Source organism: Macrobrachium nipponense, chromosome 26 (assembly GCF_015104395.2).
Source record: "Macrobrachium nipponense isolate FS-2020 chromosome 26, ASM1510439v2, whole genome shotgun sequence".
Classification (NCBI taxonomy): Eukaryota; Metazoa; Arthropoda; class Malacostraca; order Decapoda; family Palaemonidae; genus Macrobrachium; species Macrobrachium nipponense.
The window spans coordinates 34111395-34127119 of record NC_087215.1 but is presented as its reverse complement, the minus strand read 5'-3'; the positions used below and the strand labels follow the sequence as shown (position 1 = coordinate 34127119).

Below are 15725 nucleotides of genomic sequence, written 5' to 3'. Positions count from 1 at the left end.
GTTAAAGACAAACAGTTAAGAGAAATAATTAACAATTGGGACAGGAAAACATGGCAGAAAGAAATGAATGAAAAGTCAACGTCAAGAATCTACAGAAAATATAAAGAAAACATAAGAGAAGAAATCTGGTATGACAACACTGAAAAAACAATGCCGATCAGTAGGGCCAGACTAGGTATACTAGGATTAAATGACAGAAATAGGATAAAAGGAGAAGATACAAAATGTTTATACAGTGAGGAACAAAATGAAAATTTAGAACATTTCTTACTTTACTGTCCAGCATACAATGAAATTAGAAATAGATATAGTTTTAAAGAGGAATTAGTAGCAAATATACTCTTATTGGTAGATCTACTGAGGGAGGAAGTGGAGAATAGGAAATATTTTATAAAAGAAATTTGGTATTTCAGAGAGAAGACGCTCAAACACAAACAAAGGAGGAATAAAAGAAGCAAGGGAGCCGTTTCAAAGGCATATCCCACCCACTACTACTACTACTAGATTCTCGTCGAAAGAGGTCAACAAAGGCTTGATTTGTGGTCGACTTAAAAGGTAAGACACGATCTTTATTTAAGACTTTGAAGTAGTATGGTAATGGGCCTCTTATTGGGAGAAGATGAAGCCCCAAACCATCTGAAGAAGAAGAACTTTAGTCGAGGAGCCAGTCACCAAAATTGAGATTTACCTTATGAGTTTATGCATTATTATGATAGATTAGGTACTGTGTCCCACACCATAATCGGGACGGCTTTTGAAAATCTGACCTTTCGAACATCTCGATATTGCCATATAGTATAAATCTATCTCAGTAGCACTGGTTAGTACTCGGTTAATCTGCTGGGGGAAGAACTGACTGGACTAGCGAGCGGATCCAGTTTCCACGCGTGTGGATCCACCCTCTGAAAAAGTACTTTAACGCAGCCTGACACCGAAGTTGGCCACCAGTCACAAGTTGTTGGTGGTGAGAGCAAGACCTCGAGACCTTTACTATCCTTTCGAAGTACCTAATTATTTTCTCCAAGGTATTTTCTTTCAAAGTTAGAAATTATGGTCATATTTTAAGTTTAAACAGAGGTTAATGAAACTCCGAATATTTAGAAGATTGACGCCATCTCGATGTTTGTGGAGTCACTTGTTGTGATAAACTTCCCATTCCATGTGCTAAATCCGCACACCACTTGTACCCATACAAGCTGGGGCACATTCTTCACAAAAATCGTAAACAAAAACACCAACTACGACTTATCTAAGGAAACTACGATTTTTTGGTTGAAGAAGAAGAAGAAGAAGCGTGCACTAGACAATTATTTAAATCAATAGTTAAACAGCAGTATAAGGTCATGAATTGCATAAATGTTTTACATATTCGTGGTTATTAATTTGAAATTTTGTACATGCAACTTCCCCGGCAGATATATACTTAGCTTATGTCTCTGACGTCCGACAGAAATTAGAATTTCGCGGCACACGCTGCAGGTAGGTCAGGTGATCTACCCCCTGCCGCTGGGTGGCAGGAATAGGAACCATTCCCGTTCTAGAACCAGATTTTCTCTGTCGCGGTAGTGTCAACATATGTTGTTGCTACCTCCTGACTTGATTTTCGTTTTTCATCGCCATCGATCTTCTTGGGCTGTCTTTTGCAGGGAAGTACTGGGTCTTTGGTTCGGCATACGCCTTTATTAACTTTTTAATGAATTTGGCTTCGAAAATTTTGAAGAAATTATATGACGTGTAACTACCGAAATTTTCGGTAGACACTCACATAGTTTGCAAGAAAGGGAAATATTATATTTATTATTAATTAATCGTGTAATAAGTGGTTAGAATTGATTGAGGAAATATACTGACTTCCTACTTTAGGGAGTCAGAAAAGCATGTAACTAGATACGTTTCTTTTAAAAGTTTTTTGGATACTCGTACTAACGAGCAATTAGAGTATTAACAGTACTAGTAGTGTTGCATCCTCATCACCTTCTTACTTCGCAGAAACTTCAAATTCATAATTGCAATTTGAAGACAAGGATTGTGGCTCAAAATGCGAGCTATTAAAAGGTAAGAAGTGATTATAGTGTTCCCCATTGCAGTGGAGGGTGCGTCTGATCGGCTCTGTCTCGCTCTCACGCCTTGACCTCTTTCAAGCTCCCAAGCCCAGGGGAGAAGGAATGTCGAAAGCCGTAAGGAGGTTTCAGAGAATCCCCACCGGTCAGGCGTCCCCTCGGCAGGTTTCTGTAGAGCGTCCCAGACTGCCAAGGATAGCCATTGAAAAGGCATCCTTAAAAAAGTGCGTCTCTTCATCTTGCATCCGAAAAGACGAAGAATGTATATGTTTGGAGTTTGGATGATCTAGCGCGTTCTCTGAAAACTAAGAGAACACTGAGCAAGAGCCAGCCAGGAAGCCGCGTTCCAGCAAGCTAGCGTGAGCCACGTTCCAACAGCCAGCAGCGAGCCGCGTTCCAGAAAACAGACTAGCGCGAGCCGCGGTTACCTTCAACAACCAAACGCGAGCCGCGTTCTAGAAAATTTTTCTTGGCGCAAGGCGCCTTCAAAGAGACGAAGCGCCAGCCTGGCGCAAATTGCGCCAGAAAAACAGACGGCTAGAGCAAGGAGCCTTATAGTACAGTGGCAATCAGAACGATCCTTCCATTGAACGTTTTCCGGGCCGGGCAAGAGGCTCTTTCTAAAATGGGTCTAGTAGGCGCTCGGAACTATCAGGGCGCACGGGACCTTCCACGCAAGCGGAACGTTCCAGGAGCGAGTCTCCTTTCTAGCGTGCGGAACATTCCAGGCGCGCGGAACTATCCAGGCGCCAGAATATTCCAAATCTTCTTATGAGAGAGAGGTCAGTCGCGAGGCTCCTCTTTGAGTTTTAACTTGAGCAACTTTCCCCTGGCAAAGGTGCAAGATGTCGCACAGGCGGCCGTCGCTTTTGTCAGAAGGATTCTGATACTAAGAGAAGCCATTTTTTCATTATTCAGAAGACTCCTGTGTTTGGCAGTTCCTCTCAATGCGGACTCTCTCCTTCATTCATGCTCTTCCCTCGTTATGAAGAGGCAAGAGCTTTGGGAGTTTTTCTTATAAGAATCTCATCGATGTTGGGTATGATGGCGGATAGGAAATATCTACTTCCTTCCGTAAACCCTACAGATAACAGGAATTCTGTCTCTTCCGCGATTTATGAGGAAATCACGAAGATTTAAAGAGTTCCTGGATTAACTTCCTTCCTTAAGGAGATATATATATTCTTTCTATCGTTCTATTAACGAAAAGAACGAAGACAGTAAAAATTTTTCTTTTCTCTATCTGCCTCGGCAGGGAGAAGGTAGTAGAGTATCTGCTGTATGAGAATACGATACGGCAAATCATAAGCACATACCGTAGTTACTTCTTTGCTGAGCAACTCAATTACCAGTATCCTACCAGGAATTTTCCTAGGAAGGACTACGCTTAAAGGGATTGTTAAGACAACACCTACTTAGCTTCTAGATTTATCGAAGTCTGTTTCGCTTAAAATATGAACCATTAATAAGAACTTCCTGAAGTTTGATAATAATTTTATAAGATTCCTTTATTTAATGGAGTAGCTGGCAACTCTGGAAGAGTAAGGCCAGACAGCTAACGGAGACTGCTATCGCGATTCGCGCCTTAGAGACCAACGCAGTAAAATGTAGGTGTCGGTCATGAGTGGTTGGTTACATGTCTCTCTCCTGCGGGATGGAATAACTAACCGTGTCTCTCCCCTACAATCGCGGTTTTAGCCTCGGATTGAGGGGATAATTAAGCAAACATAAATAAAGTATTGTCTGCCTTTTGCTAAGGAGCTTTCAATAAGAAAGATATTACAACATTTCAATGCTGTTTACCGTAGGTAACATTATTAAAGGATTCTAACGCAGCGGAACTCTATATATTATATGATGCTCTCATCCTTACGAAAGCATGGCTTATTAGAGTACATGCTTAGTGAGAAGATGAATGTAGTAGAAGAGAATTCACTTTAAGACTACGGTATGGTCAAGTCTTATGCACATACCGAGGTTAACTACAGAATTCCTAGTATCCTTACAAAGGTTTCCTAGATTAATGCTGTTTACCACAATGTGACAGTATTATAAAGGATTCTAATACGGCAGAGCACAATATAATATAATTCTCTCATCTTTTCGAGAAACGCGCACAACCTTTTTAGAATTGTATATAAAAGTTTTCCTACTAAGAACGGAATTAACACGTGAAGGATGTCGGGTACCATAAAGGCAGAGATGTTCTGGCACATAACCTTAAAAGAACTAGAAGGAAGCGCCAGCCTGGCGCAATGCGCCAGAAGCACCATCCAAGATATGTTCTCGTTTTAGCGAGTTATTAACCTAAGAGTCCAGTAGTGGTTGGTTTGGTGTTGCTTCTCACCTCGGTGGTCGCGGGTTCGATTCTCGGCCATTCCATTGAGGAGTGAGAGATGTGGATTTCTGGTGATAGAAGTTCACTCTCGACGTGGTTCGGAAGTCACGTAAAAAACACCATACAAACAAACAAACAAACCAGTAGCCTCTCGGAGGCTCGGTAACGACAAGATTCGTTCCTGATTTCGTTACCCATTTAATCGGAAAGGGGTCGCTTACAAGGAATGATGAAATGATTTATTTTAATCACTTAGGCCAATTCCACGACTCTAATATCGCACAGAGCATCGAGAATCTCTTTTTCGCCCCTGTTCGCGTTAACAAAAGAGAACCTATTTGGGAACAGACACGGAACGTAACGATCCTTAAGAGGTTCGATGCAAGATTTTGCATGTCCGTGAGAACCTTCTCGATCGAAGATAATAACTGTTAACGTATGTCTAACATTTATTGAAAAGAGTTTTGAGAACCTGCGGAAAGTCTTCTTCATAGATCTCTTCGCAAGGTAGAAGACGAACAGGCTTCCTATAGACTGCCTTCTCCTTCCTCGAACCAAGAGAGGTAGCAATATACGACATCTTTAATTTAAAGAAGGAGAATAAACTTTAGTCTTTTTTCCCCTAGTTATAAATTCTTAACAGGTATTAAGATAAATGGGCATCAAAGGAAGAGAGGATGAATGCCTCATTTTGGCCTTAGAGAGGTTGGATTCACAGAAGTCGTTCTTCTCATAGCATATTTCGTAAGGCTTTTCCAAGAGTATCTGGATATTCTATCAGAATCTATTATAAATAGACCTGAAAAACCTCTCCATTCTGAATCTGTCCGTGTGCAGACTGACCAGAAGTGGACATGAATGAGAGGATTTTTCAAGGTAAATGACAATAGTCATGGCTAAGACATAGAATTGCTGCAGATCGTGCTAGATGGAATGAGGAAACTGTCCTCTTCCGATACCTTTGTGAACCACATAGCGAGGTTCTTTCTTCACTTTCAGAGGGAAGAATCACCTAGGTATATATCTGCTATCAAAGAACGCAGTAAAAGGCTATACTCTGTCTCTACAAGGGGAATTAGAGATAACAGAGGATTAAGATCTTCGGGATCTTATACGATACCGCAATACGACAAGAGTAGGATATCATGTACTTCGAATGGGAGGGGGGGGGGGCTTTTTGTGGCCACAGATTCCGTGTTCCGACAAAATGGAACTGCTCCTCATCAAACTTCTTTGAGAAAGTTTATGAAGGAATTCTTTGTTTCTCTTAGCCCTAAACGACCAAGAAGACAAGTGAATTTTTTGTGCATTGGAATCTCGCATCAGATTCAATGGAGACTCGGCAATGGGTTCTTGCCAGCATAGTATGTCTGGCAAAAGAACTAAAACCCTCTATTCCTGACGCAACGCTTTCAGATAGAAGTTTCGTTGCCCAGGCAGAAGAAGAGATGGTTTAAACGTTTTGCCTACAGAGTCTTCGGGGTGCGATGAGGGCTCGAAATGCTTCCCAGAAGGTATTCAGAAGGATACAATAAGAGCTAGAAATCAGGGTTCTGCCCCAATTTCAGCTCGGAGTCTCCTTCGACTTCCAGACTCCTTCCCTTCCTTCGGGCAAGGATAGGGAAGATTCTGCAACGAGGAAACTCATCAACATGTAAGAAGAGATCTCGTTAGCAAAGGAAGTATTCACGAAGGATCCTCCTCGGAGGAAGACTCTTCTCTCTCGTATTGTTAGATATCCTGTCGTCTACTGGATGTAGCTGACTACAATCACCTCCCCTTGCCAGGGGCCAAAAGCTCAAAGGGGAAGAATTTCTTCCACCTTTCTCCAGTCTCCTGATAGACTATGTGGTTGTTCAGGACTCTCGGACAATGTAGCGCCAGCCAGGCGCCAAATGCCAATACAGGTGAAAAAACGCCAGAGGCGGACAGTTCCAAGGAACTCTGTCATGGTCGGATACTGAGAAGGAGCGGGCCTCCAACCTGGCGCAAATGCGCCAGAGGCGAACAAATCGGACAGATATAAGAGTGTCCGATGTGGACATCGCCAGACAGCCTAGAGACTCTTCCAAGCTCGAAGCTCCAGCAAGTGTGGAGGAGCCAAGCCAGGCGCGAAGCGCCAGCCAGGCTCTAGAAGCCAGCCAGGCGCCATAAGAACCTCTTAGCATAGGTCCACATCCTCGCTGAGGCTCTTGAGGCGAAGCAGATTCCTAGGCATTAGCCATGGAATCTTCCGCCTGAACAAGTAGGAACCAAGGTTTTATTTATTTATTACCTACAACGTATGTTGTTTACCTGTCTATTCAGTAAATAGTTGTCTCTTACCCCCCCCCCACCCACCACCAAGGGTGTCAATCAGCTAAGTATATATCTGCGGGGAAGTTGCATGTACAAAAATGATATTGTTAGAATACAATAAGTTTTGTACATACTTACCCGGCAGATATATACGATGAATGGCCCACCCAGCCTCCCCTCAGGAGACAGGTGGAAGAGAAAATCTGGTTCTAGAACGGGAATGGTTCCTATTCCTGCCACCCAGCGGCAGGGGGTAGATCACCTGACCTACCTGCAGCGTGTGCCGCGAAATTCGAATTTCTGTCGGACGTCAGAGACATAAGCTAAGTATATATCTGCCGGGTAAGTATGTACAAAACTTTATTGTATTCTAACAATATCATTCGTTGTTGGAAAAGTAAATAGATTCCTGACTCAAATATCAACAATTTTGCCGTGAACAGTACTACGGCGTTGTTCGCGCTCTTCTACTGTTATCAGTGTTGCCAACTGGTATGTGTTTACCCTCCAAACTGGGTATAAGACTTACACAAAACCGGGGAAATAAGTGAAATTAGCGTATCTATTTGTAGTACATATTCATATTACAGCAATTTTATCATTATTGCATTACTATGACAACTAGAATTCATGAAAACAGGTTGTAAATGCATCTGCGTATGTGTGAAGTTCTACTAAATTGCCAATGATGAGTCATTTTGCTGTCTGCTTGTATATCTACTTTAGAAATATCTGTAATTTTTTGGGGTTAATTTGTTTGCAAAAAAGGAATAATAGACATGAATTAAATAAACATTTTCAAGTAACAAAGTAAAGTTAATCAGAATAATGAGTAAAGTAAACAATTAAGGGAATAAAGCTTTGCACCTCATAAACCATGTACTCGTGCGCTGCCTGCAACTGTGTTTGTGGAGTGAGCGCTTAGGAACCAGGAACCGCAACGTAGTTCAAGTGCAATTTGGAGTGAATTAAGACCAAAGCATGTATAATTACAATCAAATAAGCACTGTGGAGTTTCAGTTGTGATGGCAGTAAGGATAAAACCACCGATTACAAGGTAAAAATGAATTTCAGTTCAAATCATGACCCCGGGAATAAGAAGGTTCATACTTTCACTAATGTAGGCAACAAAATGTTGTTTTATTGTGCTGATTACAACTGCAATCTTGAGTAAGAAAGATTAACGTTACATATATACGCTAACATTGTTCAAATGAGTGCTGAGGAGGCTGGGAAAGATGTTGGATCCTTTGTGGTTACGAACGGCACCTGAGTCAGTGGACGCCATTTTGGATTTAAAAACTGCCTTGGAAACATATTTTACGAAGACCTCACCTGCCTATTTTAGTTCGTATGGCCCTTTCATGTACCACATTATGTCGACGAAACTTCAATCTTACAAATAATATGCTTAAATATGTCATTGTATTCTTGTTCCACCAATTAAATATCGAGTGAATAAGACTGATCCACATGATGACGATGGATCCACTGCGGTGTTTCCCCCTATGTTCAAGTAACCACTTAATAATTTGGTAAGATAACCATGAGGCAATGTGCTTTGAGACAGTATATAGTAGAATGAAATAGATTTACATTTAAACTGCTTTTATCATATACAAAACAACTCTTCCTCCCAATTTACAAAAAAAAGTTATATATTACAGTGATACCTCGAGATACGAAATTAATCCGTTCCGAGACGGCCTTCGTATCATGAGTTTTTTGTATCTTGGAACACATTTTACATGTAAAATGGCTAATCCGTTCCAAGCCCTCCAAAAACACCCCAGTAAATTTCATAATAAAGCTAAATTGACCTATAAACAATGAAATACTACAACAATTTGGACCATTCAATACCTAAATTAATAAAAAAAATGCAAATATAACCTGTAAATAAAATGTATATTAGTGTACATACATGGTAACAAGAAATACGTATACTGTACGTAAAATGTGGAAGCTTACCTTTCGAGTGAGGCTACGTACATACGTAACTATCCAAGGAAGATTGCTTCTGCCTACTTTTCACAATGTTCCTGTGTGAGCCTTTCGGGGGTGTCTTCTACAAATGATTGCACTTATGAAAAACGGCTTAATTTCTGCCGTTTTTTTTTTTTTTTTTTTGTACAAATGTACGTACGTACACTTTAAAAAATATATGTACACAATGTTCCTGTGTGAGCCTTTTCGGGGGGGGTCTTCTACAATGATTGCACTTTATGAAAAGTGGCTTTAATTTCTGCCTCTTTTTTTTTTTTTTTTTACAGAATTTCAACTTTCTGATTTTATCACTTGGTTCTTTTTTGCACCTCATGACTCTGTTGGCCTGGTGTCCATCAAAACGCTGTTCAACCAAATGCTCTCTCTGCAACTGATTGGGGTACTGAATGTTCGGCTGCTGACCTTCAACATAAACTGGAGTGCCTTGATTATACGTACTGGTATGCATGTTGTAAATAATTGGTCTACACCCTCTGTTCAGCAGGGAGTGGATATTCTACCAACCTTGCAAAGTTTCCAGTTATCCCATGAGAGAGACCTTGATCACTTATCCCATGTGAGAGATCTTGGTCACTTTTTTTTTTAAATAACGTACACATTGACGATCCCAAAAATGAATACTGCGTGCATACTATAACAATGCTGGTACCGAGTTGCCGAAGCACGCCACCACGTGTACATAGTAGATGCATGATGGGAGGGACGCTGGCCAATAGGAGAGAAGGATTTCATGGCCGCGACTAGCATCAGGAACCAATGGGAGAGCAGGAGGATGGTGGCGAGTCTACTAGTACTAAGATTGCTGCGCGCGGCGCGATTTTCAAAATTGTTATCCGGGCGAATCTCGGACTTTCAGAAACCTTTCGTATCTTGAAAACTTTTCGTATGTAGAGCCATTAAATTTTTCGTATTGGCTTTCGTATCTCGAGTTTTTCGTAAGTTGAGCCTTTGGTATCTCGAGGTACCTCTGTACTAAGGGAAGCATCCTCGCCTCATCAGCATCTATGACATCAATGATCTGATGAATAGGGATGAAATAGTCTATTGTTTGCATGTATAGCTCCTTCAAGCCTCCTGGTGTTGAGTAATTATATACATATACACTTATCACCACAATGTCTGAGTCAGATGCCTTAATTACAACTCTTGAACATCCCACGTGGGTACAGGCTGCTGTAGACTTGAATAAACGGGTGTCAGCTTCTTTTTGTGTGGATGATACCAAATTCACGATATCATTATCCTTGTCCTTTTCCTTAAGACTTATATTTCTGTTTCTCACTATTCTAACCTCTTGATTATTTTCAAACCCACCAGTCAAGACTACAGCTATGCCATCTGGAATGATATGGGCCAGATTTGACTACTGTTCATAAAAAAATTGTAACAAATTAGCTTTAATCATGTTACTTAAAAGGTTGCCATCCCAATTTCTTATGACATGACTACTGCTGATACTATACTCCATTTGTGAATGTCCTCGTGTATCCTAACATCCACTGGCATCTTTCAAACTGATTCCACTTCCCATGTTCTCATCATACCTATCTGCTAACGTGTATTTCACTATAACTTGTTCCTCTCACAACAGCACTAAGGATATGGCAGGCATATGTATCTCCTTGCTCATTGTTTAATGGCTTATATGAAAGTACCAGTGCCATTGCATCCACCACAATGCCAGACTTGCTCTTCCATTCTGCTATATATGGAGGCCACTCTGTCAGATTGTACGTTTTTTTCAACATTCCTAAAAGGGGTGATTTATTCCCTGTTCTTAGTACAATCCTATTACATGATGCGTTCATAGAGGCAATAGCTGGAAGGTAGTTGTGCAATTCAGGGTTCAAAACTTCCTTCAGTTCCACAGAGTGACCATCTCTTTCTAGTTCCATCACCATTCGTTTCAAGTACACTATCTCATTTACAAGTTCATTTACCCTCTCTTTTGTGTTATTGTCATTGTGCACAGTGGTATAGCTTTGAATATGGGAAGATTAAGTTTCTAACTTTACCAGTACATACTCATAAACTCAGCTAATGCTTTTTTTCCATGTTTTTTTTTTACTTGAGTAAATCATCACTGATTTGTTCTGTTGCCACACTGCCATCAGCCATGGAGACAAGATGCTTTTAGCCATATACAAATGGGTTAACAATCTGGCCACTCTCAATGGCTGATATAATGTGATCACGTGATTACATTGTCTTTTCTTTGTTGCACAGCTGTCTTCGTAATGAAACTCATCTTGGTTATGCATATGTGCCATCACCCGAATTGAAGTTGATATTGCAGCTGAAAATGGTAGAGTCTTAAACCACTGGGTTTGTGGATTCTTTTTCATTGTTATTCCCTTTAATCCTGCTTGACCAGGCCTACCTTTTGCATCACAGTTCTGTGAACATTCCAGTGCCGTATCTGTCCAGATTGCATTAAATTCTCCAGAAGATCTTTTCACAGTAAGTATCCACGTTCAAATGCCTCATAAATATCAGGAGCCTCAGTTTGAAGATTGCCCATTTCATGTAGATAACACATTACTGCTTTAACATATTTGGTATGATCAGCAGCTGCTATATACTCAGCCATTTCTGCAGTTGCTGATAAGTGCTCCTGCCATTCATCACTCCTCTGCATGAATGTATGACGGTAGGATTTCTATCATATGTAAGTAATTACACCAAAACTGGTAGGTCTTGCTGTACTTTTTACAAGATTCAAACTGGTCTATAAAAATTTGAAAATATCGGAGAAGTTTTTGAAGTTTGTGCGCACTATTTGCATTATGGGAGTACCCTCTTTTAGTTCCCTTCCCAGTGAGGACATTAAGTCAGACATTTCTGCCATTACATCCATACTGATTCCTTCTTCAATCACCCAATGTTTAAATGCATCAAACCTAAGGGCTTCCAGCGCCTCATACACAAGCACGTGGACGTTAATTGCTTGATAGTAACCTTTACCAGAGAGGACTTTTTCTGCTGTGCCACCTTTCAGTACATTGCTGGAGACAAACAGTTCTTTCAAACCTGAACCATACATAACCTTGCCTATTGTTCTTAGATAGTTTGTTAATAAATGGAAGCCACCTAGCCTAAGAATTGGGTTTTCATATTCATCTGGTGCATTTTTGCGGAGTGTGTAAATAAACTCATAAATACTAGGTTCATCTTGGGTAATAACAGTTTGTCTCCTCCCTAACTTTTTGCTGGTTTTCATTCATATTTTCACTGCTTCTGCTACAACTGCTGGTTGAGTTGGTGAATTGGGTATGAAGGGGCAGTGCCCAATTACTATAACTGGAATGTGTTTATGATTCAGCATAGCATGAAACACTTTCCATCCAGGCAATCAACTTCTAACTCAAGAAGTTTACTAGGACAAAGTCGGAGTAACTTCGAGCAGAGATTAATACTTGGGGTATCTGATTGTGAGCCCTGCAAGAATTCCAGTATCATGCTGTTGGCCTTTACTGGGAACAGCTCACGCTTCAACTTCTTTACAGAATGGACTGTATTTAAGTAACCCTGGCTGGTACATAACCATGCTTGTCATATGCATACTAGAGCCATCAAGTGTACATTCAGAGAAATCTAAATTATCAGTTGCAAAGTGAGTGAACATACCTGAAACTATATTTGCAGGAATAAATAAGGGATTTTGACAAAGGAAAAATCTATTAGCACACATTTCTAGGGTAAATATCGCTAACATTACCAGAGAAAAAAGCTAAAATGGAATGTCAGAGTATTCTGACTCGCTCACCTTATATATAAAAGGTGTCGGTATGGTTTCTGGGGCGAGTGAAACCACTACCATGGGTCTCTTACCATTTAGATCCGTCCTTCTACAAGATCCCCCTACTTGAGAGGGCCGATGCAAGGCCTGCACCCACTACTACTACTACTAGCGCTCCCGACGCCATCACGAGCGCCTCTGGGGGGGTGGTCATCCTTGGAGTTAGGATGTCAAGCTTGTGACCACGGGTGGGTATAAAGAAGGGTGGGTTTCACTGCGATTTTTTTTTGGGCGCACGGGCCCTTGCCCAGAAATAGATTTTTCTTCGTCAAAATCCCTTTTCTGGGCTCAGCCCGTGTCGCTTTGTGAATTAGTACCAGAGAAATGGTCACAAGCTTGGAGAGAAAATAAAATGAATAGGAGAAATAAAATGCAATCAATCATTAAAGTATTATAATCTAAGAAACTTAAAACTACAAGATTATAAATACACACTTAAATTACTTAACTTAATATAACTTATATTAAACTTAAACTAGACATAATTAACAGATTAGTATTACAAGTAGTGATAATCCTAGCATAAAAATAAGGAAAACATCACAATAAGTGCCCTTTTGGCAGCTAAAGCATCAAAAAGGGACACTGGTAGAATTTCAGGATGGATGTCAGTGAGGCAGGTAGAAAGGAGATCTGGATCTTTAAATAACTAAAACACTTAAGCAGTGTCAGGGGAAACTGTGTTTCCTGCTGCCACTGCTGGGAATTTGAGGGCTTCTAAGGACTTAAGGTAGTGACGTTTAAATACTGTTGGAGATTTCCAGCCTGTATACTTTTTCAGATCGTCAAATTTCATATGTTGAAAATAGTTGATCGAAGTAGCTACTGCCCTAATGTCATGGACTTTGGGGAATGAGTTTGGGTTGGCTTGTTTAATAAAGTATAAAATCTGTTGCCTAATACCTTTTAAGGAAATGGTACCACCTTTTTCCCTTATAAATAACGGACACAGAGGACGTCATGGCTGTCCTGGTGAGGTATGCAACGTAAGGCAGTTAACTGGGCATAAAGAGAGGTCTTGAGGAAGAGGGAGGATCTTCCAAGGGGCCCATCTCATTGATGGGTCCTCATTCTTAGCCAAAAATTGACGATGTGGAGAGAGAAGAGCTTCTCCTGATGGGAGAAATTCTACATGACCTGAGTCTCTAGAAAGAGCCGACAGTTCAGATACCCTAGCTCCTGAGGCTAGACTTAGGAGAAATAATGTTTTCCTCAGGAGGGTAAGAATCACATGAGTTGTTATCAGTATCTGAGGCCAGTTTGAGAACATCATTTAAGAACCATGACACTGAGGTAGGCCTTTCTGTTGGTCTAAGTCTAGCACAAGCTCTAGGAATAGATGAAAAATAGGAGTCTGTTAGATCTATTTTAAAACCATACTGGAATATTTTCTATAGAGCTGATTTGGTGGTAGTAATAGTACTGGCTGCTAAACCTTTTTCAAATAATGATCTGAAGAAGGAAATAGCCACGGTTGGTAGTCATGGTTTGAGATTTGGTCTCCCTCAGAAATTTGGCTAGTTTCTTAACGGCTGAGTCATATTGACGAAGGGTCGATTCTCTTATTCCGATTCTAGGAAATAGGATGTTTTGAGGATCGATATTTGCATCCCTCTTAGCTGCGAACTTCATGAAGTCCATAAAGTTAGGGTTTTGAGAATTCCTGAGGAAGCGAACACAGTCTTCGTTTGCACTACTTGAGATAGTTTGGGATTGGGAATCCGTTGAGGTCGGAGACCCAATTCCAGCAGGAGTGGGAACCAGTTGCTCTTGGGCCAATTGGGGGCTACTAGTGCTACTTGTCCTTTGAAAGTCCTGAGTTTGTTCAGAACTTTCAGCAAGAAGATTCACTGGAGGAAAGACGTAGATCTTCTTCCATTGGTTCCAATCCGTGGCCATTGCATCCGTGGCATAAGCCAGAGGGTCCAGGTTGGGAGCCACATAGCAGGGGAGCTTGTGGTTCAACTCTGTGGCAAACAGATCTACCTGGGGTCCTGGGATCTGTTGGCAGATCCAATTGAATGAGCGTCTGTCCAGAGACCACTCTGACTCTAGAGGGACTGAGCGAGATAGAGCATCTGCTATCACGTTCTTCACTCCCGCCAGGTGAGTGGAGGACGGGTGCCACTTGTGCTTGGATGCCAGGGAGAATATGGCTATCATGACATGGTTCACATGGCTTGATTTGGAGCCTCCTCTGTTGATGCACTGTCCAATACCAGCTTGATGTGAGATCCCTTGGCTGGTAGAAGTCTTTTCAGAGTGAGGAATACCGCCATAGCTTCCAGCACGTTGATGTGGAGTTGGCAGAATGGAAGGGACCAAGTCCCTTGTACTTTTTTGTACTGAGAGTACCCTCCCCAGCCGCTTAGTGAAGCATCCGTATGGATGCCTAACGCCGGAGGAGGGAACTGGAGAGGGATTGACTTGGATAGATTCTTGACCTCCGCCCAAGGGCGGAGACGTTTGCGAAGTATCGCCGGGATAGCTGACAATTTGTCCTGGGACTTGTTGTTTGCTCTCGAGCGCTAGACACGGTTTATGTCTTTTAGTCTTGCCTTCAGCAGAACGTCTGTTACTGAGGCAAATTGAAGAGAGCCTAGGATTCGTTCCTGGCTTCTCCTGGATGTCTGTTTGCACTTGAGAAATTGCCTGGTTGCTTTGGCTATTTCTTTTCTTTTGGATGACGGAATTGACAGAGTGTGGGAGATTAGTAAATCCCACTGAAAGCGGGAGTCCGGTGTTAGCCTGGACTCGGTCCTTGTTTATCTGGAACCCTAGATGTTCCAGAAACTGTATTACTTTGATCATTGCTTTGTGGCATTCTTCGATGCTTGTTGCCCAAACGAGCCAATCGTCCAGATACGCAACTCCCATTATCCCCAGAGACCTGAGTTGTTGAACTACTGTCTCTGCTACCTTCGTAAATATCCTGGGGGCTACGTTTAGACCAGAGGGCATTACCTTGAAGGAGAATGCTTGGTTTCCTAGCCTGAAACCTAGGTACGGGCGGAAGTGTCTTGCCACTGGGATATGATAGTATGCGTCTGTAAGATCGATAGAGGTGGTGACAGCCCCACGGGGAAGTAAGGGTTCCGCACCCGCGAGATAGTCCAGCATCTTGAACTTGTCGCAGCGAATGAATAAGTTTAGACGGGACAATCTAGAATTATTCTTGCGTTTGGTTGAGCCTTTCTTTGGCACGCTGAACAAGCGACCTTGA

General features: G+C 41.6%; 1 protein-coding gene across 1 annotated transcript in view; it reads left to right on the top strand.

The window, feature by feature from the left end:
• Positions 1-425: 425 nt before the first annotated feature.
• The window catches only part of LOC135200173 (zinc finger protein 514-like), a 76195-nt gene continuing 60895 nt past the window's right edge, over positions 426-15725 (top strand). The window contains exon 1 of the mRNA XM_064228533.1: positions 426-555. The gene's annotated coding sequence lies outside the window, so the exon portion shown is untranslated. The remainder of the gene's footprint in view (positions 556-15725) is intronic.